The sequence below is a fragment of the Ambystoma mexicanum genome, chromosome 3q, assembly GCF_040938575.1.
Source record: "Ambystoma mexicanum isolate Mex_15411 chromosome 3q, UKY_AmexF1_1, whole genome shotgun sequence".
NCBI lineage: Eukaryota > Metazoa > Chordata > Amphibia > Caudata > Ambystomatidae > Ambystoma > Ambystoma mexicanum.
Genome location: NC_090926.1, coordinates 1037515198 through 1037541967, shown reverse-complemented (window position 1 = coordinate 1037541967; position 26770 = coordinate 1037515198). Strand labels below are relative to the sequence as shown.

Below are 26770 nucleotides of genomic sequence, written 5' to 3'. Positions count from 1 at the left end.
TGTTTTTGAAAACGTTAAAAATGTGTGCATGTTTTAAACTCCAAGAACCAATAAAAATATTTTCCTTGGGACTTGCAGTACCTAAATGGGACAGGTTACCTTTAGTTGTTTGTTATTTGTCATCAGGTTGTATAGTGCAGAGGTGAAGTGTCTACAAACCTGACGACTGGCATTTGATCTCAGAGGTCATATTTAATTCATAAATTCAAAAAGGACATTCAATGTTTTTCATTTTAGCTGGGCGGAACCTGTGAATAAATTGGGTGGACTCCGCCCCCCCCAACCCCCGCGTGTACCTTCGATTTGGGCCTTGATCTTGAAGCACTTTACAATGTACGATTCAAAGCCGAATCTCCCGGCTGCAAAGCAGTCACTTCCGCTTTATGTCACTGCTTGTTTGTTTATTTTATTTGTATAGCGCTCCAGACCCAGGGGTAAATGGGCACTCAAGAATATGGTTACAGGCACAGGTGAATACATTTGATATTAGTACAGCATTTATACAATTTACAAGAATACAGTTAATGCAGATAGCAAGTAGACAGTAAGATGTGTCGTTAGACATATAAGTAGGTACATCGGGATGCAGGAGCTGTAGGGGCTTGTATCAAAGATACAGTATGGTGGTGTGTGAGTGCTGGTATGTGTGTGATGTGTCACAGGGGACCTAACGTGGTGCTAGTCTTTGTTTAGTAGCCAGGAGATGACCCGAGTTCTGAAAAGTAGAAAGGTGGGGATGGATTTGATGTTCAGTGGAAGTGTATTCTAGAGTTGGGCGGCTAGAACCGGGAAACTAGTTCCACCTGCTCTTTTTAGGGTATATTTAGGCACCACCAGGCATAGTGTGTTGGTGGATCTGGTAGCAGGTTTTAGGGTGAATTTATTGGTTAGATAAGGCGGCGCAAGGTGATTTAGGGCTTTGTAAGTGAGGCAGATCGTTTTTAAATCAATCTTTTGTTGCATGGAGAGCCAGTTACATGATTTTCTAGTGGCGGAGATATGTTCTCTCTTAGGAATATTAAGAGCAGCTTGGAGTGCGTTGTTTTGGAGGACCTGCAATTTGTTGATTACAGATTTGTTTGCGCCTGCATATAAGCCGTTGCAGTAGTTCAGTTTAGACTGTATAAGCGCTCTAGCTAATGTGAGACAACTGTTAGTGGATAGCAGAGGTCTACAGGCTCTGATCAGCTTACCTGTGTAAGCAGTGGCTGAGGCGGTCATGTTGATTTGTTTGGAGAGGTTAGTGTTGGTGTCTAAATAGAAACCAGGGGTTTTTACACTTTTCGTGATAGGAATAGTGTTTCCATCAATAGTGAAGCTGGTGTAGTCGGGGCTAAGCATCAGGATGGTATTAGGGGATCCGACAAGGACCAGTTCAGTCTTATCATTCAGGTAGAGGTCATGTGTGGCCATCCATGCCTGAATGATGGAGAAGACTTTGTTGATCCGGCTGATGTCCGAATTGTAGTTACCGGATAGTGTTAGGAGTATCTGGTTGTCATCTGCATAGTTGGTGTAGGTGACGCCCAGATGGTCCAGCTTGTCGAATACAGGCTTTGTAAATATTTTATACAAAGTAGGTGAAACACAAGAACCTTGTGGGACACCACAGGTAATGGGAATCGGGTCGGCCGCTGCTAGCGGTGTGAAGACACGCATGGTCCTGTTAGCGAGGAAGGATTGGATCCATGTGACCGCAGAGTGGGAGAAAAGTGCTGCCGCTGACAGGTGGTTGCATATGATTTTATGGTCAGCCAAGTCAAAGGCGGCGTCTAGGAGAAAAAGGATGGCAGCCCTGCCTTTGTCTTTAAGTTAGTCGATCTGGCTTTTGAGATCAACAAGGGCCGTTTCTGTTCCATGTTGAGGACGAAAGCCAGACTGGCAAATTCCTAGTAATTGGTTTGTCTCAAGGTAATTTTGAATTTGTACATAGGCCACTCAGTCAAGGATTTTTAATAAGAACGGGACGGTGGTGATGGGTCTATAGTTTGTAGGTATCGACGGGTCAAGTGTTTGGTTTTTTTACAGTGGAAGAACCCATGATTGTTTCAAATTCCTTGGGACTGCGTTACTAGTGAAACACAAGTTTATTCATTTGGTAATGAAAGGGGATAGATCCCTTGCTGCGTCTTTTATAATCTGCGCGGGGCAGCTGTCTCCCTTACAGTTCGAGGGTTTCAAGGAGGCTATAATTTTTGTACTTCAGGTATAGTGACCTTTTTGAATGTGAAGCCTGAACTGATAGCTGTGGGTGATAGTGAGGTAGGACTGGCGGTTGGGACAAAGGCAAAACACGCTTGTTTTCAATTTTGGTGTGGACCCCCGTGATTTTGTTGGCACGGGCATTCTGGATGCCTATGCACCAGGGTTTATCCTTAGTAGAGGTATCTGTAGGAGGATTAGGACTTTCTAATTCCTTTAAGATGTTAAATAGTTCTCTCGTGCTAGAGCCTGCCTGAGTTATCCTGGTGTTGAATGATTCCTTTTTGGCACATATAATCTAATTTTTGTAAAGAGTGGTAATATTAGTAAGATTAGTTCTGTTTTCTAATGAGGGAACTGTTTTCCACAGTGTTTCAGATTTACTTTTTTGTTGTCTAAGTAGTTTGAGCTCCGGGGTGTACCAAGAGTTCAGGTGAGCTTATGGTTTCCCTTTGCGCATTTTCAGTGGGGCAATGTCGTCCATAGCTTTGGACATGGATTCGTTGTAGGTGTTGACCAACAGGTTGAAGTCCGGTTCACGTCAGCTGTAGCTGGTAGTGCGTTCAGAGTGGGGCCTACTACCAAGTTACTAGGTTGTTAATATTGATATTTAACGAGAGGAGGTGGTGATCCGTCCATACATTAGGTAGGGCATCCTCAAGGGTAATGTTGCAATTAAGGGCAGCTACCCAGTCGAGAGTCCTGCCCTTCGAGTGAGTGGGTTGGGAGCAGAGTTGTAAGAGGCCATGTTCAGTTAATGCAGTAGCCAGGGAGGTAGCTGGAGTGTCGTGGAGGTCATTAAACCCACGATTGAAGTCCCCAAGGATGATCATTTGAGCTGAGGGTTTAGAACATTCGGCTACTAGGGATGTGATATCTTCTTCAATGAACCAGGCGGACCTGGTTGCCTGTATATTAGATGCATTGTGATTGTGCTCTTAGGGGATGTTTGCAGTTTGACTGAGATGTTCACATGATTTTAGCGGAGAAGAGGTAGCTAGTCTTATGTTGAGTGATGATTTAAAGATGATAGCTACACCACCTCCTCGAGCGTTAGGTCTATCGGCTCGGAGGATATCATAATTATCCGGATAGCTAAGGTAAGAGCTGGACCCGCAGCGTCGTGCAGCCAGGTTTCAGTCACAGCAAGGAAGTCCAGGTTATTGGTCAAGATAATGTCGGCAGTCTCTATGGAATGGGCGACTAGAGATCTAAAGTTTAGAAGTGCTCCTTTTAGCGGGGGTCGGTTGGAGTTGTTAGAAACTACAATCCGGTTGTTGGTCTTGTTGGGCGGTTTAGCTGGATGGTTAATATTCTTATGGAGGATTCTGGCGCCAAGTCTGTTACGCTCGGTCAGGTCGAGAGTGGTGGTTAGTATGTCTGATTGGACATCCCTCTTTTTAGGTAGGGAACGACTGATGCTTGGTCTAATTCACATCAGACAGCGGGTAATGGTTGACCTGCACGGTCCCCTTACTGCCCCTCCAAAATGCAATTAGCAACTTTTGACATACTAAATACCTTACATTTTGCAAGACGCGTCCCGCCATGTACACATTGTGACCAACAGCCACCCACAAGGGGTGAGAGGGAGCTGTGCACACATTAAGGGCACACAATCTGCTTGTCCATGGCACTGTATGGTTTTCAGAAACTGCACTGGCTAGAGGTTACAACCAACATTTGCTGCTCTTTTCATATCCCTTTCATTTCATTGAAAAAAGGTCTTGCATAACGTTTAAACAAACTACAGTATCGTCACTATTTGTTATAATGCCTTTAAAGAAAGATCCTATTACGTTTTGTTAATTTTTCCATTGAGATAGACTTTTGTTAACTGGACAAAACTAAATAAATACTTAATCTATTTTCTCAAATAATACTTAATCTATTTTCTCAATGCACCTCATTGTTTGCCAGTATATGCTGTGGCTATCTTCAAAACTATTCAACGTTGATAAAAAGTAAGTATAGCTGGATCTGTGACTCAGTGGACTTATGAACCCACTACAGGGGCCTCTGTTTGACCTCATGGTCACAGGTTAAAATCCTGACAGGTCACTCAGCCCTTCATCCTTCCAATATCGATACTATTACTACCATTAAGTTTGGTAGTAACAATTTACATCGGTTATTCAGTCTATAGTGACAAGATGCCCCTCTGTGAGTGAACGTGCCCTCTATAAATACACCCGTTATGTTCATCTGTTTTTTTATTAACAGGCGACAATATTCCTTTGATCTTAGCACAATGTTTTCAACCTGCCAGGTAAACAATACATGACGGCAATAGGAGGTCCCCTAATAGCTACCTTGCACAGCAAAAAGCAGCAATGCCATAGCACCTTCTTTTCTTGAACGGCAAAACCTAATAAGCATCATACTCCAGTCGAGTGAACCAACTCAACTGGCTTGAAATACAATCTTACAGCAAGGAAACATCAAACACAAATTCACCTTTGACACAGTAAAGTTCCACTTTAAATCATAAACAAACCTGTGACTTCATCAACGCTTGGCGCCCACCCTCGTAGTCTGGCAAAAATTGCCAGCTTTCAACCTTGTATCCATTTAATTTCATCTATAAATTGGGAGCTTAGAAGAAGCCACAAACAAAGCCAAAGTTGATTGCAGCAAGGCGGACATTGCGTGGCGAGAATGGCAAGAACTAGCTTAACAGGCAGTGAGTCGATTTCAGATAATCACAGGGCCGGATGTTTCACAAGGCTGGATGTTGCAGGTTGCCTCACAGGGAGTAACAATGTAGCACTTCCTTAAGAACATGCCAACAGATAAGTGGCCTCCCCTCACTTTTACTCCCTAAGAACTAGCAAATACTCTCTCCCTCAAAAATAGGGGGTAAAACATTCCAAACAAAATAAAGAAACAGATGAGGATGTTTCCTGCTTCCACTCACATAACTACACGGATATTTTTGGATCAGTGGTCATAGCACAGAAGTAGCACACAAAGTGCCTTAACATTATTACTGCCTGATCTGAAGAGGACATTTAGGGTAAAATGGATCTTTTAATGTGCATGAATTGAAAGTGGAAACAATATGGATTACAAAGACTTCTCCAGAGTCGCAACATATCTTTTCTTGCTTAAAAATACCCCAATTGGGGAGGCGTGGCCTGGAGCGCTGACTATGCAGTCGCTTCCTTGATGGCCTCCGTGGGACGGCCGCTGCAGCTCAGCTTCCTTAGGCTCCCATGCAGCGTTTTTCGAACTTAATTAGGTGAGGGGGTGTGAGAAGGTTCGGAGCCCCGCCGGCGTGCTGCTGGGACCCAGAATCGCCAAGATGAAGTTAATCGGGCTCTCCTTATTCCGCGGCCCCTCCGCCGCGTAATCCAAGATGGCGGACGGGACCCAGCGACAACAACCGAGACGTGGCCTCGCCATCGGAGCTCCTCCTGTGGACCCCTGAGTCGATCTGGACCCAAGAGCCTCCCGCCTCACATGACCGGAGGGACCCGAGCCACACACGCCTGTGCTCCAGCTGATACTCCCGGCGGCGCTCTGGGGAACGCTCTGGGAGACGCGCGGACGGCGGAGGGCGAGGTAGGTGCCCCGGGCCTCCTCTGTTTTGGCCCGTCTCCCCGGACATCCCCAGGGGGATAAAACCCTGCAGCCACCCCAACCGCGCCGGCGGCGCGCCACGACACGCAGCTGCGGTCTCTCTGCTCTCGCCCTCTGCTGTATCCCTCCGCCTCCACTCCAGAAGAGGGGGCTGGAGCCGGAGAGTCCTCGGGGGTGCACCGCAGAACAACCCTATCTTCAATTGTGAGGAGGCTGCAACACCTTATTGCCCCCGGACACTGCACCTCTGCGGGAGTGGACCCACTGGCTCGTGGTTCCGGTCAGCGGCGCCATGTTCTGCTGCCCTCTTTATTGAGCAATCCGCCCTGAAATAGACCCTCTACTGCCACCACTACCACCAAGAGTCTTGCTAACACCCGTGGCGATCTGGGTCCTCACCCTCCACCCCAAAAGACTACACTGGACTGGTGTGCTCCAGTATCTAAGTTGCTCCCTCTCATCTCCCCGTTTGCTTCCTGGGGCGCCCCGGCCCACATTCACCCTCCCCTTGTCCGACTTGGTACCAGCGAGACCGGGACAACACTGCAATCCTCTTCCTCTTCACTCGCACTGAAATCACCTACGCTAACCAGAGTCCAACCAAGACATCGGAACCCTCATCCCAACCCTCTGAGAGGCCTCAAGCTACCCTCAAACCATCGCCACCATTGCGACTGAGCTACCTGCAGCCGTTGACCCACTCTTGTCAGACCACACTATGTCTAGGCAACCGAAATCCACCAAGTCCTCAGACATAGCAACAATGCTAATGTCAATCGACAAAATGGACACTCCCTCCATCTCACGAGAATCCCTGGACAACAAGGGACCTCTAGCGACCAAGGAGGATATCCGTGAATTCATGGCTGACATTAAAACCGAATTTCGATCATGTATGTCTGAGCTTACCGCCAAGTTGGAGAATACTGATAAAAGGGTTTCGGAGATGGAACAGAGAGTGGGAGAGATTGAAGATCACGCCCAGGACCACGCCTCCTCCCTGACTGAGGTCCAGCGTTCCGTTGGGCTTCTGCAGGACAAGTACGAAATCCTGGAATATAAGCAGGAGAACATGGAGAACAGAGCCCGGCGCAACAACCTCCGCATTCGGGGGGTTCCCATGTCAGTCCCAGACCAAGGGCTGGCCGAATATGTAGGCCTTTTCTTTCAATCTCTCCTCCCCGATCTGGAGGACTCACTACTGCTACTGGATCGCACTCACAGGCTAAACCCCCGTCGTGGGGTGGAGTCAGACGGCCCACCTGATGTCATCACCAGGGTGCATTTCTTTACGACAAAGGAAGCCATATCGGCAATAAGTCGCTCCGAGAACGAAATCACCTTCCAGGGGACTCCCCTTCAGATCTATCAAGACCTATCTCCGTTGACCCTTCAGAAAAGGCGAGCCCTTCGCCTACTAACCACGTTCCTCCAAGCCCAAACAATTCGCTACAGATGGCTCTTTCCCACAGCTTTGCAATTCTCCTATAAGGGTACCATACGTAGGATCAATCACCTGGACGACGCTAAAAGTATATTGCATCCGGACTCCGCTAACACCTCGTCCCCACAGGCCACTGAAGCGGCGGCTGACTCTGACCCCATAGCCTCCCCTAGGTCCAAACAAAACACATGGTCGAAGGTTCCGAAATTTCGGAGGAGGAAATGACCCAGAGCGACCCCATGAGGGACTCTTCTGCGCCCTGAGACCCGGCTTAGCGAACCCGGCGCTGTGGAGCCGACCGCCACTTTTGGAAACATGGATGAACTCCATCCCCGATGCAGCGGGCCTCCCCCCACGGCCCATGCCCAGCTCCAAGGTACATTCCACCTATGAGTCCTTGGAGCATTTCACTCAGACTATTCATACCTTTAGCCATGTTGGATATTCTCCGTTATACGGCCCCGTTGGCCAGGGGAGGGCCTGGCCCCATAATAGGTCCCCCGCCCCCAGTTAAATCTTGGACTTCCCGTTGGCGGTCCGTGCAAAAACCCCAAAAGCAGGATAACAGATGGTCACATCTCCCACGACATAATGGCTGATTCTTTAGTAGCTCCCCCCCCTTCCACAAGTCTCATCAGCGACCCCAGCTCCCGCCCCGGAACAGCAAACCTGGAAGTTTGTCTCTCTAAATGTCAAGGGACTGAACTCACCGGCTAAACGCAAATCAATTCTACAAAAACTCCAGAATGATACTACCGCTGTGGCCATACTACAGGAAACTCACCTGCTCCCGGCAGACTTCAGCCGCCTACACTCTCGCGACTTTCCAAAGCAACTCTTCGCGTCTGGAAGCTCCAAGCGGGGTCGTACGGCAATCCTGTTCCGGAGGGGGCTGAATCCCCAGATACTGGACTCCATAAGCTGCCCGGAGGGACGCTACATAGCAGTGAAATGCCTGCTACCGGGACAGCTGTTCTCCTTGGTCTCCGTGTACGCGCCGAACTCTGGCCAAGCACCCTTCTATGATTCGCTAACCACAACTCTCTCTCCCTTTCTGGAGGGCCAGATAGTGATCGGTGGGGACTTTAATGGGGTCCCAGACCCCGTAAAAGACAAATCGCATCCACCCTCCGCCGGGGACTTCACCACGGCCCTAGCCCTCTTGCGATTATTTAGAACTCTAGGGGTGGTGGACTCATGGAGGGTACTCCACCCGTCTGAAAAAGACTTCTCCTTCTATTCTTATGTTCACCGGACATTTTCCAGGATAGATCTTCTGATATCTCCGCAGATCTTCGCTTTCACTGAGGAGGTGACTATAGGCTACAGAATCTTATCCGACCACGCCCCGGTAACCTTGGAAATCCGAGTCCAGGGACCTCCTGATCCCCAGCGGCGTAGATGGACTCTATATGATCCCATCCTTAATGAGATGCCACTCAGAGACGCAATCGCAACCACGATCAACAACTTCTTTAAGGAAAACCCTAGCGGAGATACCTCTTTAGCCAACAACTAGGATGCAATGAAGGCAGTGGTGCGGGGAGAACTGATTGCCAAAGGGGTAGCCTATCATAGGCATAAACAAATTCGTCAGGGCCTTGAAGAGGAACTTGACAGGGCGGAGAGGATCCATAAGGAGAAGGGCTGGACCCCTAAAACGCAGCGAGCTCTCCGAATAGCAAAAAAGAAAATTGAAGCCCACTACGCTGAATATACCGCCCATCAAATGACGAAGGCTAAACAGTTCTATTATGCCAAAAATAATAAAGCAAACAAACTACTGGTGGCTAAACTTGCCAAGACAAGAAGGAATAACACAATCGTGGGCCTTCGGGATCAGCAGGGCAAGACTCAGTACTCGGATCTCGACAAGCTTCAAATCGCATCGACCCACCTGACCCAGGTAATGACCGCCCCGGCCCGAGACGTCAAAGAACAGAGGGAATACCTGCAAAGGGCGGCGCTCCCCCGACTGGAAAACGCAGCTCGGGACTCGTTGGAAGCCCCAATCACCGACGAGGAAGTCGATGAGGCGATAAAATCCCTTAAATCTCGAGCCCCAGGCCCAGACGGCTATACGACGAAGTTTTATAAAGTTTTCAAACCCCAACTCCTGCCACCTCTGGTACAGCTGTTTAATTCATTCAGGACCACGGGCACTATAACCCCGTCGATGCAAGAATCAATCACAGTTTTGCTGCCCAAACCTGGCGGTGACCCGAAGAATCCTGCGTCCTACAGACCGATTGCTCTGCTCAATATAGATGCCAACATATACTCCAAAATCTTAGCAACCCGCCTGTCCGGGATTCTGCCAGAGATAATCGACGCCGACCAGAGTGGCTTCATCACACACCGCTCTACCGCCGATAACATTCGTAGAGCTCTGAACCTGGTGGAACTTGCCTCCCGAGACTCCCGAGAGCTGGTGCTTCTGGCCCTGGATGCAGTTAAGGCCTTTGACAAGGTGGACTGGAACTTCATGAGGCTTACTCTCGAGGCCTTTGGCTTTGGTCCAGAGTTCTGCGCCATGACTTTGGCTAACTATACAGCGCCCAAGACCCTTCTCAGAGTCAATGGCATCCTCTCCCCCCCTATCGACTTGACCTGTGGAACCAGACAGGGCTGTCCGTTATCGCCACTGCTCTTCGCACTAATCATGGAACCATTCGCCCAACGGATCAGGCGAAACCCGGCGATTAAGGGCTTCCAATCGAATACAATACACCATAAACTGGCCCTCTACGCAGACGACGTCCTACTAACCATCACAGAACCTCGTACTTCCCTCCCTCAGGCCCTAGCTGAGATAGAGAGCTATGGAAAGGTCACAGGCTTTGCCATCAACTTCCGGAAGTCAGCTGCCATGGGGGTAGGCCTGTCCCGGGAGGTCCGGGAGGCTCTGGCCCCATTATGTCCGATACAATGGACGACTAAGAGCATCAGTTATTTGGGTGTCCAGATCCCAGCTGACCCTGGGGAAGTCTATCGAGCAAACTTTCTCCCACTGTTCACGGACCTCGAGGCAGACTTAAAGCGGTGGGCGGCACAAGAGATCTCACTGATGGGCCGCATCACGGCCTGTAAAATGAACTTGCTACCAAGGCTCCTATATGCCTGCTCTTCGCTTCCAGTACCAATCCCGGCACCTGCCCTTCAGAATCTACAAAAGAAAATGTCACGGTTTATTTGGAAAGGGAGGAAGCCCAGAATCCCTAGGACCACGATGCTGGGCAATGCTAGACTGGGTGGCCTCGGAGTTCCAGATCTACAAAAATATCAGATGGCAGCCCAACTCGCCTGCATCCGATCATGGCAGATACTTACCAACCGCCCGAGATGGGTGGACCTCGAACAGGCGCAACTACCGCTCCCGCTACGTTTTCTCCCACATATCAATCCCTCCGAGCGCCGACATTGGTAGAACCTCCTGATGACCACCAAACACACTATTGCTGTCTGGGATAAAGCGCTGAAACAAAAGAAAACCCCAGTGGGACTCAGCCCTTCCTCCCCGGTGTTCCTGAACCCAGCTTTCTCCCCTGGCTGGTCCACCCGGAACTTCAGATCCTGGATTGCGGGAGGCCTGGAGACCCTGGGGCAACTATTCGAAGGGGGACAACCCTGCACCTTTGGGCGTTGTAAAGAACTCTTCCAACTTCAGGAACAGGATAGATTCACGTACATTCAGCTGCGCCACTGGTGCTCCCATCCACAGACCCGCCAAGCTGCCACCCGCCCTCCCACGGCTATTGAACTGACCCTAAATGACCTCCCAACCAGGGGGAGAATATCCACTCTATACAAACGCCTCCAAAATGACTTCCTAACCTCTAAAACCCGGTACATGGCCCAATGGGAGGCGGACCTAGGCCACCCAATCGAGGACCAGCTATGGGTTGACATTTGGTCGCCGGCCCACACTTCTTCATCTTGCATTACGAACAGAGAAGGCGCCTACAAAATCCTTCTTCGCTGGTATTATCCTCCCCTAAGACTACACCATATGAACCCCACACTTAACCCGAACTGTTGGAGGCAATGCGGCCAAGTAGGGTCTTTCTTTCATATGTGGTGGTCCTGCCCGAGGGCCCAGACCTTTTGGAAACAATGCCTAGCAACAATCGCAGACATCACTCAGGTACGACTTCCCCTGGAGCCCGAACCCATCCTCCTGGGAGCCTCGGTCCCCGGGATCTACCCGAGATCTGGCCCTATGGCCAAACTACTATCCCAATGCCTACTGGCAGGCAGAAATGTAATAGCTTGCACTTGGAAAACCGCAGAAGGACCACTAATGCCTTTTTGGTGGACTAAAATATGGGACATCTTAATCACGGAGAAGGTGACGGCTGCCGGGGCAGGCCGCCTACATCGCTTCGAGAACATCTGGGGCCCGATCCTAGACTTTGATCAGAATTATCCAGCCCGGACATACAAGCCCCAATTAGCCAGGAGAACTTTACGGGACGATAATTCACAGCTGGGACAGGTAGAGGAACATTAAGACCCGGGGGAGGGGAGGGAAGAGCAACCAACTGTATTGCTTTTGTACCATATGTCGTGATTGATCAAGTTTTGTATCATTTTATCCTGTCTGTTTAAAATAAATATTTAAAAAAAAAAAAAAAATACCCCAATTGGGATGGGAAATACTTTTTTACTGCCAAAAATATTTTGCTCCTAACAACAAAAAAAGGAGTGAAACACTCGCACTTCAAAATCTTATCTGGAGGCCTGCTAACGGTTATTGTCGCTTTAGCAAAGACTCAGTATTGCAACATGCCGTGGTACTCCTAAGGCTGCATCCTCTGTACAAAGCCTCTCACCAGCTCTTAGACGGCAGATTGCCATTTAATGCCGAGTCAGTAGTCTCGTCTCTGTGCATGGATAAACTGTTGCTGGGTTTGTGCTGCCTCTCTGCCAACTCCTTCCATGATACATTCTCATTACTTGGGTCCTTTCTCCACCGCCAGCCCAACGCCTCATCCTAGATCTTTTGCCTTGCAGGAACAATGGGGTGTAAGTAGGCTTATGTGTCTACTGTAACTCTTGCCCAACACGTGCCATTTGAGCATGCCTCCTCTAAACAGGATTTGTGCCTGCATTGAGCAGCCTTCCTGCTTTAACCTATCTGCTACAGAGTTCTTCCTCTTGTTATGTGGACATACAAGACATTACCCACACATTCCAGTCTGTTTTCCTACATCGAAAAAGACACTTAGGTTTTGTAGTGGGAGATTGCTATAGTGGGAAACATATTTGAAAGAGAGATTACCTAAATGAGAAACTGTTGTAAGATCAACCCTCAAAAACAGGAGTGCTTTAAGTGTTGAGGCAGTAATTTGAAAATGTATGAGGAGATAGCCAAGTGGTATCCTGGAAGTGGTCTAGAAAGGAAACATGATGTAGAATCTGCACAGAGGGCTGCTATGCAGAGGTAAAACCTGCCAGAAAAATGTTATTTGGGACCAGTCCAGTATCTGCAGGGGACATGAATGTATAGGCTCAGTAAGAGCCACCATGAACAAAGTCTGAACCGACTGCTTTGGAGGGAAGGAATCAAAGATTTTTTTCAGAAACTGCAAGACAGTAGGAAATGTAAACTACAACCACATCCCAGTGGTTCTGCAGAACGCAAGAGACTGTCTAAATAAGCATTATTGGTGCTTATATTAAGACCACCAATAGCCAATATCCTTCAGAATCTAAAGTGCCATCTCCACAGCCCTCTGGTCCAGGAGATTGATATGTGGACATCTCACGGAGGTTCCTTCCAGTGGTCACTGACTGAAAGGACGGACAGAGGGGCATCATGTCCAAAAAGAGGCCCTACACAGCAGTCATGTGTGCCCCAGGCTGACAGAGCCCCCAGAGAAGATCGGACTTCGGGCATCCATGAGAAGATTACTAAAGAGACAGATTTCAAATGGAGGAGACTAGGAGTTTGAATGTATCCCTGGCATTCAAAAGATGCACAAGGCCGTAAGGCCTAAGAAGCAAAGAAACGATCTAGCCAGCAGGAGAGAGTTTTCCTTGGGCAAAGGCAAAGCATTACAAGTTTAGAAATCTCTCAGGTGGTGATAAGTGTCAGTGATTGGAAGTATCCGAGGCATTTCCTTGCGCTTGACTTTGCTGAATAATGGCCGACCTTCACTAAGAGCCACTTCACCTCCTTCCCAACTAGAACTGGAAGACGACTGACCTTCAGGGAAATTTACAGAAGGGAACCCCGCTTGGAAAAATAAAATAATAATGTTTTTAAAAACTCTCCACAGTGACTGGTGGATGTAGTCCTAGGCAGGATGGAAATGGCCGGAACCCACAGGAGATCAATACATAGAGAGCAGGTTATGGTCTTGGCAGAGAGCCCAGAGTAGCAGGGTAGGCCAGGAGGTTGGAGATTAAAGACCCAAGAACAGCAGTGGCTGGAGACAAGAGGACCCAGGGGAAACTGCAGTAGACAAACAATGGAGGACCCAGGGAACAGGTGGAGGAAAAAGACTGGAGATCATGGGTACGAAGCTAACAAGGAAGATGATCAGCCAGAATGGTGCAGGAAACTGGAAGAACAACAAGGGAATGTCAGGACCAGGGATTACCCGATGTTGCGATGCACCGAACGTTGGGAGATGTGTCCTTTCGAAGAGGCAGCGAAGGGCTGCTGCCAGAAGCGGAAACGGAGGGACGAACTATGTGGGCGCCATGTTGGAAGGGGCGCTGTGGCCAATAATGGCCGCCATGTAGGTTATGGCAAAGCTTCCAGCGTTGTCACAGCTACCAATAGGGACTGCAGCTAGCATGCCACATGATAGGAAGGCTTCTCAGTCCAAGCGTCTAGGATCCCCTTCTATAATCTGAAACGTTCCAAATTATCTGAATTGTTTCAGGGATACATGTGGGACTCGGGAAAGGCAAGGGTGAACCTCAAATTAGAGGGTGTGCTCCTCTTCCCGATATGCAGAGCCACCACTTCTGATGATTTGCCTTTCATTAGCAAGGCGCTAAGATAAAGAAAGACACAAAGGCTCTCGCTCTACTCTGAAGCTGCCACATTTAGAACATTTCAAGTAAAAAAGGTAATTGAACCCCCTACAATAAATACATACATTGCTTGTGGGTAACAGGAAGTAGTATGTGTATATGCACATCCTGAATGTCAGGAACCAACATCTAATCCACAAAAGCGCTTTGAGGATTTGAGCAAAGATTGCCATCTTGAACCTTTCCTTTTTCAAGTACTTGTTAATGTCTACAGTCCCCTTTCTCGGGGACAAGGGAAGTACCTTGAATAACAGACTTTTGCCAGCGTTTGAGATGGAACAGGCTCAATGGTGTCATTGCACAGCAGTATTGTAATACACGTAGTTCAAACTGTGGTCCTCATTGGATTGCAGAGTGGGAGGAGGCTGGATTGGCCAAGGGCAGTTCTAAAATGGGAGGCAGAACAAGAGAAAACTATATTCAGGACGACTGTTTCTTATCAATATGCTTTCATTGAGGGAATACAACATGTACATGTTGCTCCCTACAGTAGAAGAAAATCCACTTCATTAAAAGGGTTTGAGGTACAAGGCAAAGAAGCACCCCTTGAGGGATGTCCATGCATTGGACTGCTGCTTGTGTTGCTGCCAAACAGAGGGGAAAGATTGGTTTGACGGTGAGAAGGCTCTGAATAGAGAAACCACTAGGTCAATGTTACATTATGTCTCTTCTTCCTTTATTTTCAATGTACAGAAGGAAGAGGTGTCCTGTCCTGCCCGATTGCCTGTCGTTAAAGGAAACTGCCTTGCTGCTGCATGTCCCCATAGGGAATGCTCCCGAGTGTGCTGCCTCCAGAGTTCCTGGAGTGTCAGTTGGTGAGTGTCAGCTTTCTACCCCATGGGGTGGATGCCCGTGGCCTGTGCTCTTTGCCATAGCGTCTGAACTCTAGAATTTCTCAAAGGGCCATTAGCTTGGGTGCCGCAAAAGTTAAAGGGGCTAATGGGGTTGGGGTCACGTACTCAATTTGTGGCCACCGTGCCACACCGTGATTAATAGCTTAGATTGTTGAATTGCGTGCACAGAGTGAGGCCTACATACGATGAGTGGTTGTCAAACTGTTTAAACCGGTATAATGAGTTGCTTAATAGTCTTCAGACCAATGTAACGACCACTTATTATACTGCACTGTTCTCCCACATGCAATTATTACCGCGGCACAGCAACCGCACACTCTGTTGCTTCCCTCGGGTGGCTAACGTGCAGGGCTCCAATTTATAAATAGGGGATGCCAACCATGCAAGTGGAAAATAGGGTTGTAGGCACACCACATAATAACTGCCTAGGACAGAAGTATCATCATGCAGTAGCACAAAGGGTTATACTGTATCTGCAGAGGCTCGGCCGGGGGGAGAGTGGGAGCGAGTGCATTGACCATCATTGACAGTCAAAGACACGGGGGAAACAGCTGTATAATACAAGCAGTTAGGTTAGTGGTCTGGTGGGAGTGAGGGGGGTGGAACAATCGTGAGATACATACCTTGTGCTCCGTTGTATAATGAATTGATCATTGACATGCAGGCCGGATAAGTGTGTCAGAATGTTGGAACCTTCAAGATATCCTGCTGTGCACAGCGGGCAGGTTTGTTGGGTTGTGAGTTGAAGAGTAGAACTGAACAGAGTATCACCTGCATATGCATTCAAATGCATTAAACTCTAGGCAGAAGGTTGGTCACTGGGTTGAGTTAAAAGTTAAGTAAATAACAGTACAAGGGTAGAACCCTGTAGGTAGACTACTCCGTAGGGCAGTAGGTCTGATTGAGCAGACTGGAATGTGGTTAGTGGGTTTGTGTTGAATGGCGGTTTGTGTTTATGGCAGAGTGGCGATGCTCGCCTTGGAACAGGGCGCCACCGAGCAACATAGGCTGCAGCCTACTTGGCAGGCATTTGCAAGCATTTGGAGCAACCTCCCATACACTGTTAAGAGACCGCTGGGTAGTTAAATCTGCACAACGATGCGTAGCTCATGGATTGTGCAAATTCGGGAGGGGGGCCGGCTAATAACGTGTAAAGTGATTTAATGTGTCATGACCTATATGAATATATTTTCTTTTGTTTTCAAGGTGGCAACGTTCATGGGGCAGCTAAAGAAAATTCACAATGGGCGCACGTAGCCTCCAAGTTCAAGCCGTTTAATGCAAATAGGATTGGCATGCACTGGTAGCAACGAGAGGAAAAACGGGGTGCAAGGCCATACATATTCTTTGCATACTTCGAAGGGAGGAGCCAAACATGCTCCATGTACAACATACATAATTAACAACGCAACAGAGGGTAATTAAATTCCAGGGAGCTATTTACGTGATTTACAAACACTAGGACACCCATATGAATGACTGTACACCGATTATTTCTGAAATAAGAAACTACAATACAAGCAAATGGTTGGCACGGGGGGGGGGGGTCCATTGTCAGCACCAGTATATTGTTCCACATTTGGGGTGTTCAGTGGCTCAGATAAGGTTTGGGAGCAATAGAAAAAGAATGTTAGAAAGAACAAATGAATAGAAATGGAATGGGGAAAGTTCATGAAATGGAAAAAGCAAATAAAGAAGAAAAGAAAAAACAAAGTAAACATAGAAATGGCCATGGGTAGAGAGGGAATGTTTATGGATGGACGGGTGCACCAGGCAGGGTCCTGGACACTGACGGAGGAGGTTAGGTGCTTAAGAAGCCACACCCAGCGTAGAATAATCCTAAGGTGTGGTGGAGAAACGTATCACCTGTAAGATAACGCCTGGCTTGATGCTTAAAATAAAGCTTGCTGTGGCATTTGTGACTTCCACCTTTGAAAATTGGTCCTGCCTCTTTATTTCGTGGAATCTTCAGGAGGGAGGATTTTGAACGAGAGGGGGGGTGTAAGGGGAGATACCAGTAGCACGCATACAGTTCCTGGTGAGAAACCAGTACACGATTGCTTGCCCTGCTGTGCCTGGAATACCCTCTCTTCACTGCGAGAAGTGGCCCCCGTTGAATATCAATCACTGGCGCAACAGGGGCCCCCGCAGCCCCCGCGGTGCGGGGGGGCCCGCGCTGTGGGGGGCCCCACCAGCACATGGCTTGGAGGGGGCCCCAGTAAAAAAAAAAATTCTAAAAAAAAAAGTTTCTTTTGAAATTCACTCTGCATTCATAAAGAACATTTCTGTAACAGAAATAATTTCTTTATGAAGGCAGAGTGACTACAAAAAGAAACGTTCTTTTTGAAGTCTGAGGGCCCCCGTAACCCATGACATGGAAGACCCTAGGCTGGAGGCCTCCATGTCATGGGGTGGGGGGGGGGGGAACCCTATGCCTTCAAAAAGAAATTGTTTGTTTTTGAAGCCACTCAGCCATCATAAAGAAATTATTTTGATTATGGTTCGGTCCTTAACTGAAATAATTTCTTATTGAAGTTATAGTGACTTAAAAAAGAAACAATGGGGCTCATTCTGACCATGCCGGTCCGGAAACAACGGTGCAGGTAAGCTTACAGGCACTGTTGTTTCCGGACCGGCATATTACAGGTCTGCCTGGTGGGGCTGCCGTGCCCGACAGGTCTGACCCTGCCAGGCACAGCAGCCACGGTAGACAGACCTGTCACGGAAGCACCGGCACCGTTAACAATGGTGCAGGTGCTTCTGTGTCCCCATTCCCGTGGAGTCTGGGGTTTAACGAAATTACCGGCACCGGATTTCCCAGCCGCCGGACTTGAAATAGCACGGTGGCACCGGGAAGTCAGGCCATAGTAATTTTTTATGGGTCTGGCGGCAACCCGCCGGTAGCACCGGCACGGTTACCGCTGGACCCGTAATGAGCCCCAATTTCTTTTTTAAGTAATAGGGCCCCCCCTCAACTCCATGAGGTGTGCGTGTACGAGTCTATGGTGAAAGGGTGCACACTTAAATGTATGGGTGGCTGTGGGTGTGTGCCTGCATGGTGAAAGGGTGCACACATAAATGTATAGGTGGCTACCTGTGTGAGTGTATGGTGAAAGGGTGCACACTTAAATGTGTGGATGACTGGGTGTGTATAAGGTGAATGGTGTGTGTGCTTGTGTAAAGGGGCACAAGAAAACCTTCATTTCGGGGGGGCTAACCCTTCAAATGTTGGGAGAGGCGCTAACTTCACATGCGGTAGGGAGGGGGAAACTTATTTGTGTGGGCGCATCCAAATTATTTACGCATTTTAATGAGACTATTCTAGTGCAGATTCAATGTTACAAGCAGTTAACTCTCTCCTATAAGTCTCCTGTTCCCTTTCTACCCTTCCAATCACTCCCCTGGCATGCAAGTACTAAACCCACATCATGATTTCAATCGCCTAAACAATGTGGAATTTGAATGCAGGTACTAACAGTGAAATGCTTTACGTTGGTAATTGCTGGGTTCTTGTTAACAGCAAAAACCAGGTGCCGTTTAAAATCTGTGTCCTGTTCGGTCTGGCAACTGCTCTAAAGGTTAGCCAAGTTGAGTCAATATAGACCAAAATGTCAGGGGGGTAGTGCTGAAGCCCAGTCAACTCAATGGTGTTGCGCTACTACTTGCGTTTAATGCCTTGCTTACTCCTAGCCCTATTCTTCCTCGTCCCAGTACTTATATACGAGGCAGTACGTGTGTTTGAGGCACTCTGCCTCATACAAAAGTACTGGGAAGAGGTAGCGGTACATGGAGGTAATGCCTGATTTAGCTACCTGTAATCTTCATCACTCCTAGTCCCACTGTTCCTCATCCCAGTACTTACCTATGAGGCAAGGAGCCTCATACGAAAGCTCTGGGACAAGGAAGAGGGACGCAGAGGTAATTCTGGGCCAAGGAGCTGATTGTGGAGGTTGGGGTGGTGGGTGGGAGGGAGAGTGGATGTGTGGGTGGGCAGGATTGTGTGATAAATCATAATGGTTGTCCATGTCCAGGCTAAGCAGGCATGATATGTGGTATTAGTGGCTAGAGAGGCATTTTGATTTAGCCAGTCTAGTCATTCCTCAGTTTGGTATGACTTTCTTTTAACTGGACATTTCTGATAAAGTAGTCCTGCTAACTTTAATTACCTGGCTAGATTGGCATTTGGGTGCTGCCAGTCTAGCCATTTCTTACTGCGGCATTGTATATTTTTCTGGGCATCTGTGATAAAATGATATGATGTGATTCAAGTCATTTATAATGCGTCTGTACACAAGTGTACACAAGGGAGGGATGATAGAGGGAGGACAAGACACACAATCTCACTAGGCCTTGTGTCATTGTGAGAATGAGAAGTGCAAGGGAAAAGGGAGCAGGGAAGTGCAAGTGAGAGGGGAGGGGAAAACAGGGCAGCAATGCTCTCAGTAAGTGCAGCCAGGGCAGAGCAGCTATTGGTTGTGCAAGGAGAACAATGGACTGCAGGGTTACAGTTACAGCCCCTAAGTGCATGGTAGGCCCGGAGGCAGTGCAAGGGTGACCAATCAAGAAAGAGCCTGGACTCGGAGAGACTCTGAGGGTAGCCAAGCAGCCAGTCAGTACAGCAGACAGGTAGGTCAGGTAGGTCAGCAGGGGGGGGAGAGAGAGAGCGAAAGCAGCAGAGAAGAGGAAAGCTTTTAGCTGCTTCCGAAACTTCAGGTTGTCCACCTCAAGTTTGAGAGGGGCAGGAAGGCCATTCCAGTTGGAGGCACCAGCAAAGGAGAGAGGTCTACCCCCACTCTCTGCCTGGAGAAATGTCTAAGCCTTAGAGTTGGAGGTAGCTGAGTGAAGGGTTAGAGAAAGAAGGTATTTTGGAAGAGAGCATTGGATTTAGTGTTGGCACTGGCCCCAGAAAGCCTTGTGGGCAATGCAAAGGTTCTTGAACTTGATCCTTGCAGCCAGTGGAGAGATTTCAGGGCTGAGAAATACAATCCCAGGGCTTGAGGCCAAGGCTAAGGCTAAGTCTTGCAGTCCTGTTCTGGATTATTTGCAGATGACGGAGACTAGAGGAAGACAGATTGAGAAAGTGGCTGTTGCAGTAGTCCAGCTTAGAGACACTGAGCTTCTGGTGGAGAGTGAGAAAGGGAAGAGTCCCTTTGAGGAGGAGCAGCTGGTAGTGGGACTTCTTGGTGATGTCCGAGATGTTAGGAGAGAAAGAGTGTGGCGTTGAAGAGAGCCCAAGGTGGTCTGCTATAGTGAGAGAGGAAACACAGTGGCAAGGGTCCCAATGAGAAGGATCTCTGTCTTACTGGCATTAAGGCAGAGATTGTTGGAGGCACACCAATCCTGAATCGTGGATAGACAGTCAGGAATGAGCAAGAGAGGAGAGGAGGATGAGGGGAGCCTGAAGGAAAGCCGAGTCCTCCGCACAACACTGAAAGTTAGAGGATAAGGTAGAGATCAGGGAGGCCAAAGTGGCCAAGTAGAGGTTGAAAAACCAGCGTGAGAGGATAGAGCCCTGGGGAATGCCACAGGTAGAGAGAGGTGGCGGAGAGAATGGGACCACGATCGACCTGGGAGCGGAGTGGCGGTCCAAGTGGAAGTAGGTCAGTCACTCTAGGGTCTGATCTGTGAAGCCCAGGTTCTCACAGAGTCGATTGATCAGGATGGCGATGTTGACCCTGTCGAAAGCAGAGGAAAGATGAAGGATGAGAATAGAAGGAATGCTGGAATCAAGGTTAGAGAGCAGCACAGGTGTTAAGGAGAGCAGTTTCCATGCCTCTGGCAGCTCTGAAGCCAGACTGATGGTCATGGAGACAAACAACAGATTCAGTGTGGAGAGTAAGCTGGGAGATGGCAAGCTTTTCCAAGAGTTTGCTCAGGAAAGGTGGAGATTGAGCGATAGTTTTCCAGCAGGTAGGATCAGCAGACTGCTTCTTGAGGAGTGGGTGCACAAGGGAGTGCTCAAAGGGAGAGGGGAACATTGCAGTGGCGAAAGAGTGATTACAGAAATCGGCCAAGGCTGGAGCGAGGGTGTCAATATGGGCTTTGATGGTTCTGGAGGAGCAGCGGAGCACCTGTTTGGATGACACTTTCATAGATCGGACTTGTCTAGAAACCTCGTCAGGTGTTGTCAGAGAGAAAGAGGAAAAAGGAGGAGGAGAGAAGAGATGGCCAAAATGGGCCGAGAGAGGAAGAGGACATAGTGGACAGGATGTCCTGAGATTTAGCAGAGAAATGAGAGGCCAGAGCTGTACAGAGGGCATGGGAGGGAACAGAAGAGGTATAGACCACAACAGGATGGACCAGTTCCTTGCAGATTTTAGAGTTTGGCCGTGTTGTTCGAGGCCATGGAGACACATGCTTTATTGTGTGCTCTCTTCTTGATGAGTGTTATTGCTTTGACTGGCATTTTGCTGAAAACAGTCTAGGTATGTCTAAATGTGGCCTGGCATTCTGTACTATAATGTTATTACGTGTTTACACTGGTCTACATTGTGCAGCCAGTTGGAAGCATTAAATGTTCCTATGCACTGTTGGTGACTTGCATGTATTGGATTGTGTTACCCTACAAAACAATTGCAAACACTCTGGCTTTATAGCCAATTTATCTCAGAAAGCGTGCTGTATATTGCATTAAAACACATATTTATATCTTTTTCCTAGTGCAGTGTGCGGCATACCCCTTCAGCAGCACGTTCATGCGTATTGTGCAAGCGTGACAGTCTAGGCCGGCCCAGAGTGTGGCGCAACCCGTGATTTGTTGCCGAGTTGGGGGGCCCCCTCAGCACGGCTCACAGGGGGGCCCCCACATTTTGTGTTACGCCACTGATATCAATACAGAAGACGTAACAGTACTAACCTCTGGGCTTCACTTTTCAATTATTCTTAGTTTCTGGGGGAGCAGGGAAACGGTAGATGTATAGCGAGAGTTACCCAGGCCGGAGTGGCCAAATTCCTGCAGAGAAAGGCTATCCATTTTAAGGTAAGGCACGAAATGGTGGTGGACAGGGGGGGGCATTCGGTAATCACTCTGGACCCCCTTTTTCATTTAATAGTCATTCAGCCCCACCTACATGTTGCAGCTGCGGTTGCTGTTGCGATTCCCTGGACGGACTTCCTGATGAGACCACCATCGAATGCCTCCTACCTTAGTCCACTCACTCGGCTGTGACGAGCCCCGGTCCTCGCCGTTCTCTGGGGCTCCTCTGGCGGGCTGGGAGGGCACGCAGCCTTCTGCCCCTCCTCTGCTGCCTTCTTAAAGAGAGTGAGAGCGTCCTAGCCGCAGCCCGCGGCTGTCAAACAGGTCTAAACCCCAGCACCTGAGAGGCGGAGTGGGAGGAGGCACCCAATGGGAACCGGATCGACGCCTCAGCAGGTCCAGTCACAGGGCCCACGCCGGGGCCTCAGCAGGAACAGGAACAGGATGGGCGCCGAGAGAGGCGTCAGCACAAGACGGACGGCCAGGCCTTGGCCGGCACACGTCGCTCAGGTGAGCCACTCATCTTTCAGCAGACCACGCCTTCCTTGCAGGCACACCTGCAGGAACCCACTGCGAGATCTAGGTCAAGGAAGGGGAGCGCCTCGATACACACACTGCATCATCGGTGAACAATGAAAGGGCAGAACAAACCAGGCAAATACAGGCCATGACCTAGCAGAACACTGCATAAATACGCCAAGAACAGTAACCCATAGTCACCGGTCTGGCCCGGCTCCCATGCAGACTGTCTAGCTCACACCTTGGAATGTATTTGCACGCAAAGAATGGCCGATTCGGTGGCCCAGCCACAGCCCCTTCATGAACGATGTTGGGGGCGTCTTTGTCAAATGGATTGCGCTCGTGTGTGTCGGAGGAGGAGGCAGAGGCTATACAGGCGGGCAGCGCGTGTGCTGTGCGCTAAACCATGTTAAGCATATCGGACAGCTTGCTCCAGGAATCCAGGAAGGCCACTAAATCGCGCACAGAAATCGAGAGCATTCTCAGAAGGGCTGGTTCAGAGCAACAAAAAGACGTATACACACAACAAACGTCTCTTTAAACATATCAGACCTCCCAATGCGAGGGCGAGATTCTCATCAAACATGCCGCACGTACACCAAGCGTTGTGGGTTACCTTCTGTACCGAGAGGTACCATGGGTAACGGGTTATTGATATTTACACCGCACTCGCTCCAATTTGCATTGTCTCTGATGGACATAAATGAGCGCGGGCCGTATTTCTTACGTCCATGCACTCAACATGGCGCATCAGTCACTAACACTAAGGTGATAAGAGTTATAGCCAATTAACTCTAATGGGGAATGGGGGGCGCTTGTAGGCCAGTTTACCCTCTCATTGTTTTTCCCCATCTTCGCTCTACCTTCGATGAACCCCCGATGCCCGATAGTGGCAACACGGGGTGGGCTACTCCAAGCCCCCTGCCCGCCATAGGTCCAACCATGCCTGCTCCGTGGTGGTGCTGGTAAAGAAGTAATTCGGTATATATGTGCTGCACGCAGGCTCATTGTCTGCAATCTTTGCTGGCTGCCTGGCTATTGGCTAAAGGACAACAATAGGTCGAGATTACATGGACACTTCTGAGAAAGGGAGAACAAGTGGACTTACCCAGACCAAATGTCTACAGAGCCCCTTTGTGTAAGTGGCACAATCTACTCAAACTATCAGTACATCGCAATCAGTACATGGGCCTAGAAACTGCTCACACTGTCCATCCACGTGGTCAGGCAGCTCAAAGCTTCACACAATATCTGTTCCAAACTACAGGCCCAAGCTTGCTCACACAGCCTCTCACAGTGCCAACCAACGGCCCCAAGCGTCCCCACAGTGTACGACCACGGGCCCCAAGCCCCCGTCACCCACGCCCCTGCCCCCCACACTGCCCATCTATGGGTCGGACAGTGCCGGTCCATGGGGCCCATCCTGCTCACTGTCTGACCATGGATGCCTGTTCTCGGAACCCAAGCGTCTGATAGTGCCAGCCCATAGGCCCAACTTCTCATGCTACCAGTCAATGGGTCTAGTTCCTAAACTGCCTGTTTAGGAGTCCAAGCTCCTCACACTGCCCGATCATGGGTTCCAAAGCTGCTCTTGCCTCCTGAAGATGGGCCCCATCCTCCTCACACTGCCCATCCTTGTATCCCAGCTTCTCACAACACCCATCCAAAAACTCGATCTGTTCAGATTCCCGGTCCCTGTAGCCAGAGCTCCCCACAACGCAGGTTCATAGATCCAAACTTCCTCACACTGCCCCCCTCCCTGGGTCCAAAGCTGTAGCATCGCATGCTCCTGACGCCGTCTGTCCCCTGGCCCTGGCTGCTCACACTGCCGGTCTATTGGACCCCAAAGTCCTAACCCTGTCCATATACCTCTGTAACTTGCAGTCTCCCCACGTGCCCCAAAGATCCACACGCTATCTGCTAGTGTCTCACAGTGTTTGTCAGTGTGCCCCAAGGCCATCACCCGGTCCCTTCAGATGCAGTGAGGGCTGGCACCTACATCCAAGTATACATGCTGTTATACTGAACAAGAGAATGCATTCTGGGATTTGCAGTTGTGGTTGAATTTACACAGTGTGATGGTAACGGGACATCGCATGGGCGTGCGCAAGAGAACATATACTGCTTGAAGCACACTGAATGCTCGTGCCAACATTTTATTATCATGGTCTATATTTAAAGCGCAAACCTATCTCTGGAGCAGCCAAGCACTGTACAGGACATACAACACGGAATTTCAGAAATCAAGTAAACTTAGCAATAACTATCACAGGGCAATACAATATATGGATGTAAAGGTCATAGAGCAAAACATTGATAGTGAGATTTTAAGAAGTCATTAAATAAAGAATATCGGTGGCGTCTTTAGGGAAGAGGCCAGAGGGTGGCCGCGCACCCTTTCATAATGTCTGGCCTGCTCTCAGCAATGAGAAGGAGGAAGCCCAATGCAGAGCCCGTGCAGCACACAGACACTGTGAAAAGCACCTACTCTTGAGGAGTTCCCTTCTTGTACACTCGGATCCACTGAAATGTGTGTACCGTACAGTTCATGTCAGCTGCAGTATGACATCTCCTTTAACACGCATTTTGGCTTTCTACAATGTGCTATATCTGCAAGAAACAGCTGGAGAATATGGGCCGTCTATGTAGGACAGGCAGACTGGAGGCCCCATGCCACCTTTTCTACAGTCAACTTCATTGTCTTAGGTTTGTGCGGCCTATCATTTTGTGCATGCCAAACTACTGCACGTTTTGAGGTGGCTGTGACCTAGATTTCAGTTTTTAGCTATAAAAAATATTACATCTTTTTGGTTATGTTTAGCACTTCATGCCGATTGTCTCGTTTCTAAGTGATGGAACAAAAGGTGTTCCTATTACCAAATCTAATGGTACTCCATGCATCGACCTCAGAAGGAAGTAGTGCTGACTCGACCCTGCCGAGGTTTGGACTTAGACAGTGCAGGCTGGCACATGTCAGAGTTGAGTGTTTAACTCCCTGAGCTACCAATCCATACTGTTCTTTGATCAACTGTACAGTTAAAAAAAAAGAATATTTATTACATTTATCAACTATGGTAATTATGTCACCTGCCCAATATTTGATGTGGATGTTAAAGTAGAATTTGAAGAGGCACTGAGTGAGTGGCTGAACCATAATGTTATTTCTATTGACACTTCTAGAGTAGCCTTAACTCTTTTGTAAAGTACTAGCTGTTCCCAGCATAGCATACTCTGTTCTAGCATATCTTAAAGGTCAATATCGGTCGGTAATTCATAGGGTCACTTCTGTTCCCCTTCTTAAATATCTGAATTACCACTGATCACTTCCAAGACGGTAGCATAGGTCCCTGTGACTGATTAATGGTTGTTAAGAGGGATTTCTGAACTCTGACCTGGAGGGGCAGAGGTTCAGAAGGCCAACCTAGTTTCTTGGAACAGGGTAACAGCTGGACAAGCCAGACCAATCAGGGTAGCTATGGCAAGCGGTCAAGACTAAGTCTCAAGAGGGATGAGGGTGACTGAAAGACCCCAATGAGCACACAAAGCAAGGACACTTACAAATTACGCCAGACAGGTGTTATATTAAAAATATAGACACATTTATTACAAGGCCTTTGTAACAGACCATAGCAAAGAATCACAGCAACACTAGATTAAACCAATACATCATAAGCAACACAAATATATATATATATATATATATATATATACACACACACACACACACACACACACACACACACACACAAGACCACTGGGGTTGATATATATATATATATATATATATACACACACACACACACACACACACAAGACCACTGGGGTTGAAGGGGTTAACAGCACGAAATATGTAGACCACCTAGATGGGGAGGAAAACGGGCAGTGCAAGTAATCTTTAGACCCAGTTCCACATCAAGAATACACCTAAGAGGCAGTCCAAGCCCTACGAAGAGAGGAGCCTTATGCTCAATAGTACATGCACGCGCTTGTGCCAATGGACAAAATAGGGTCTCTTAAAGGGTCTCTAGCAGCTCAGGAAGGTGGATAAGGCGATGAAGAACAAGTTCCCACTATTCAAGCAGGAACTCCACTTGAGGGCAGAGGCAGTTTGAGAGTGCGGGATGGAGTCGCTATTTCCCAATAGCT

At 48.6% G+C, this 26770-nt stretch overlaps 1 protein-coding gene across 4 annotated transcripts in view; it reads right to left on the bottom strand.

Moving 5' to 3' along the window:
• CANT1 (calcium activated nucleotidase 1) overlaps positions 1 to 26770 on the bottom strand; it is a 132218-nt gene that overhangs the window by 70469 nt on the left and 34979 nt on the right. Inside the window, exon 1 of one of the 4 annotated variants that reach the window (XM_069655221.1) lies at positions 22200 to 22485. The exons of 2 other annotated variants lie outside the window; for them this stretch is intronic. The gene's annotated coding sequence lies outside the window, so the exon portion shown is untranslated. Of the gene's footprint in view, positions 1 to 22199; positions 22486 to 26770 lie in introns of those variants that run through there. One more of the 4 variants, XM_069655222.1, reaches the window with a different exon arrangement.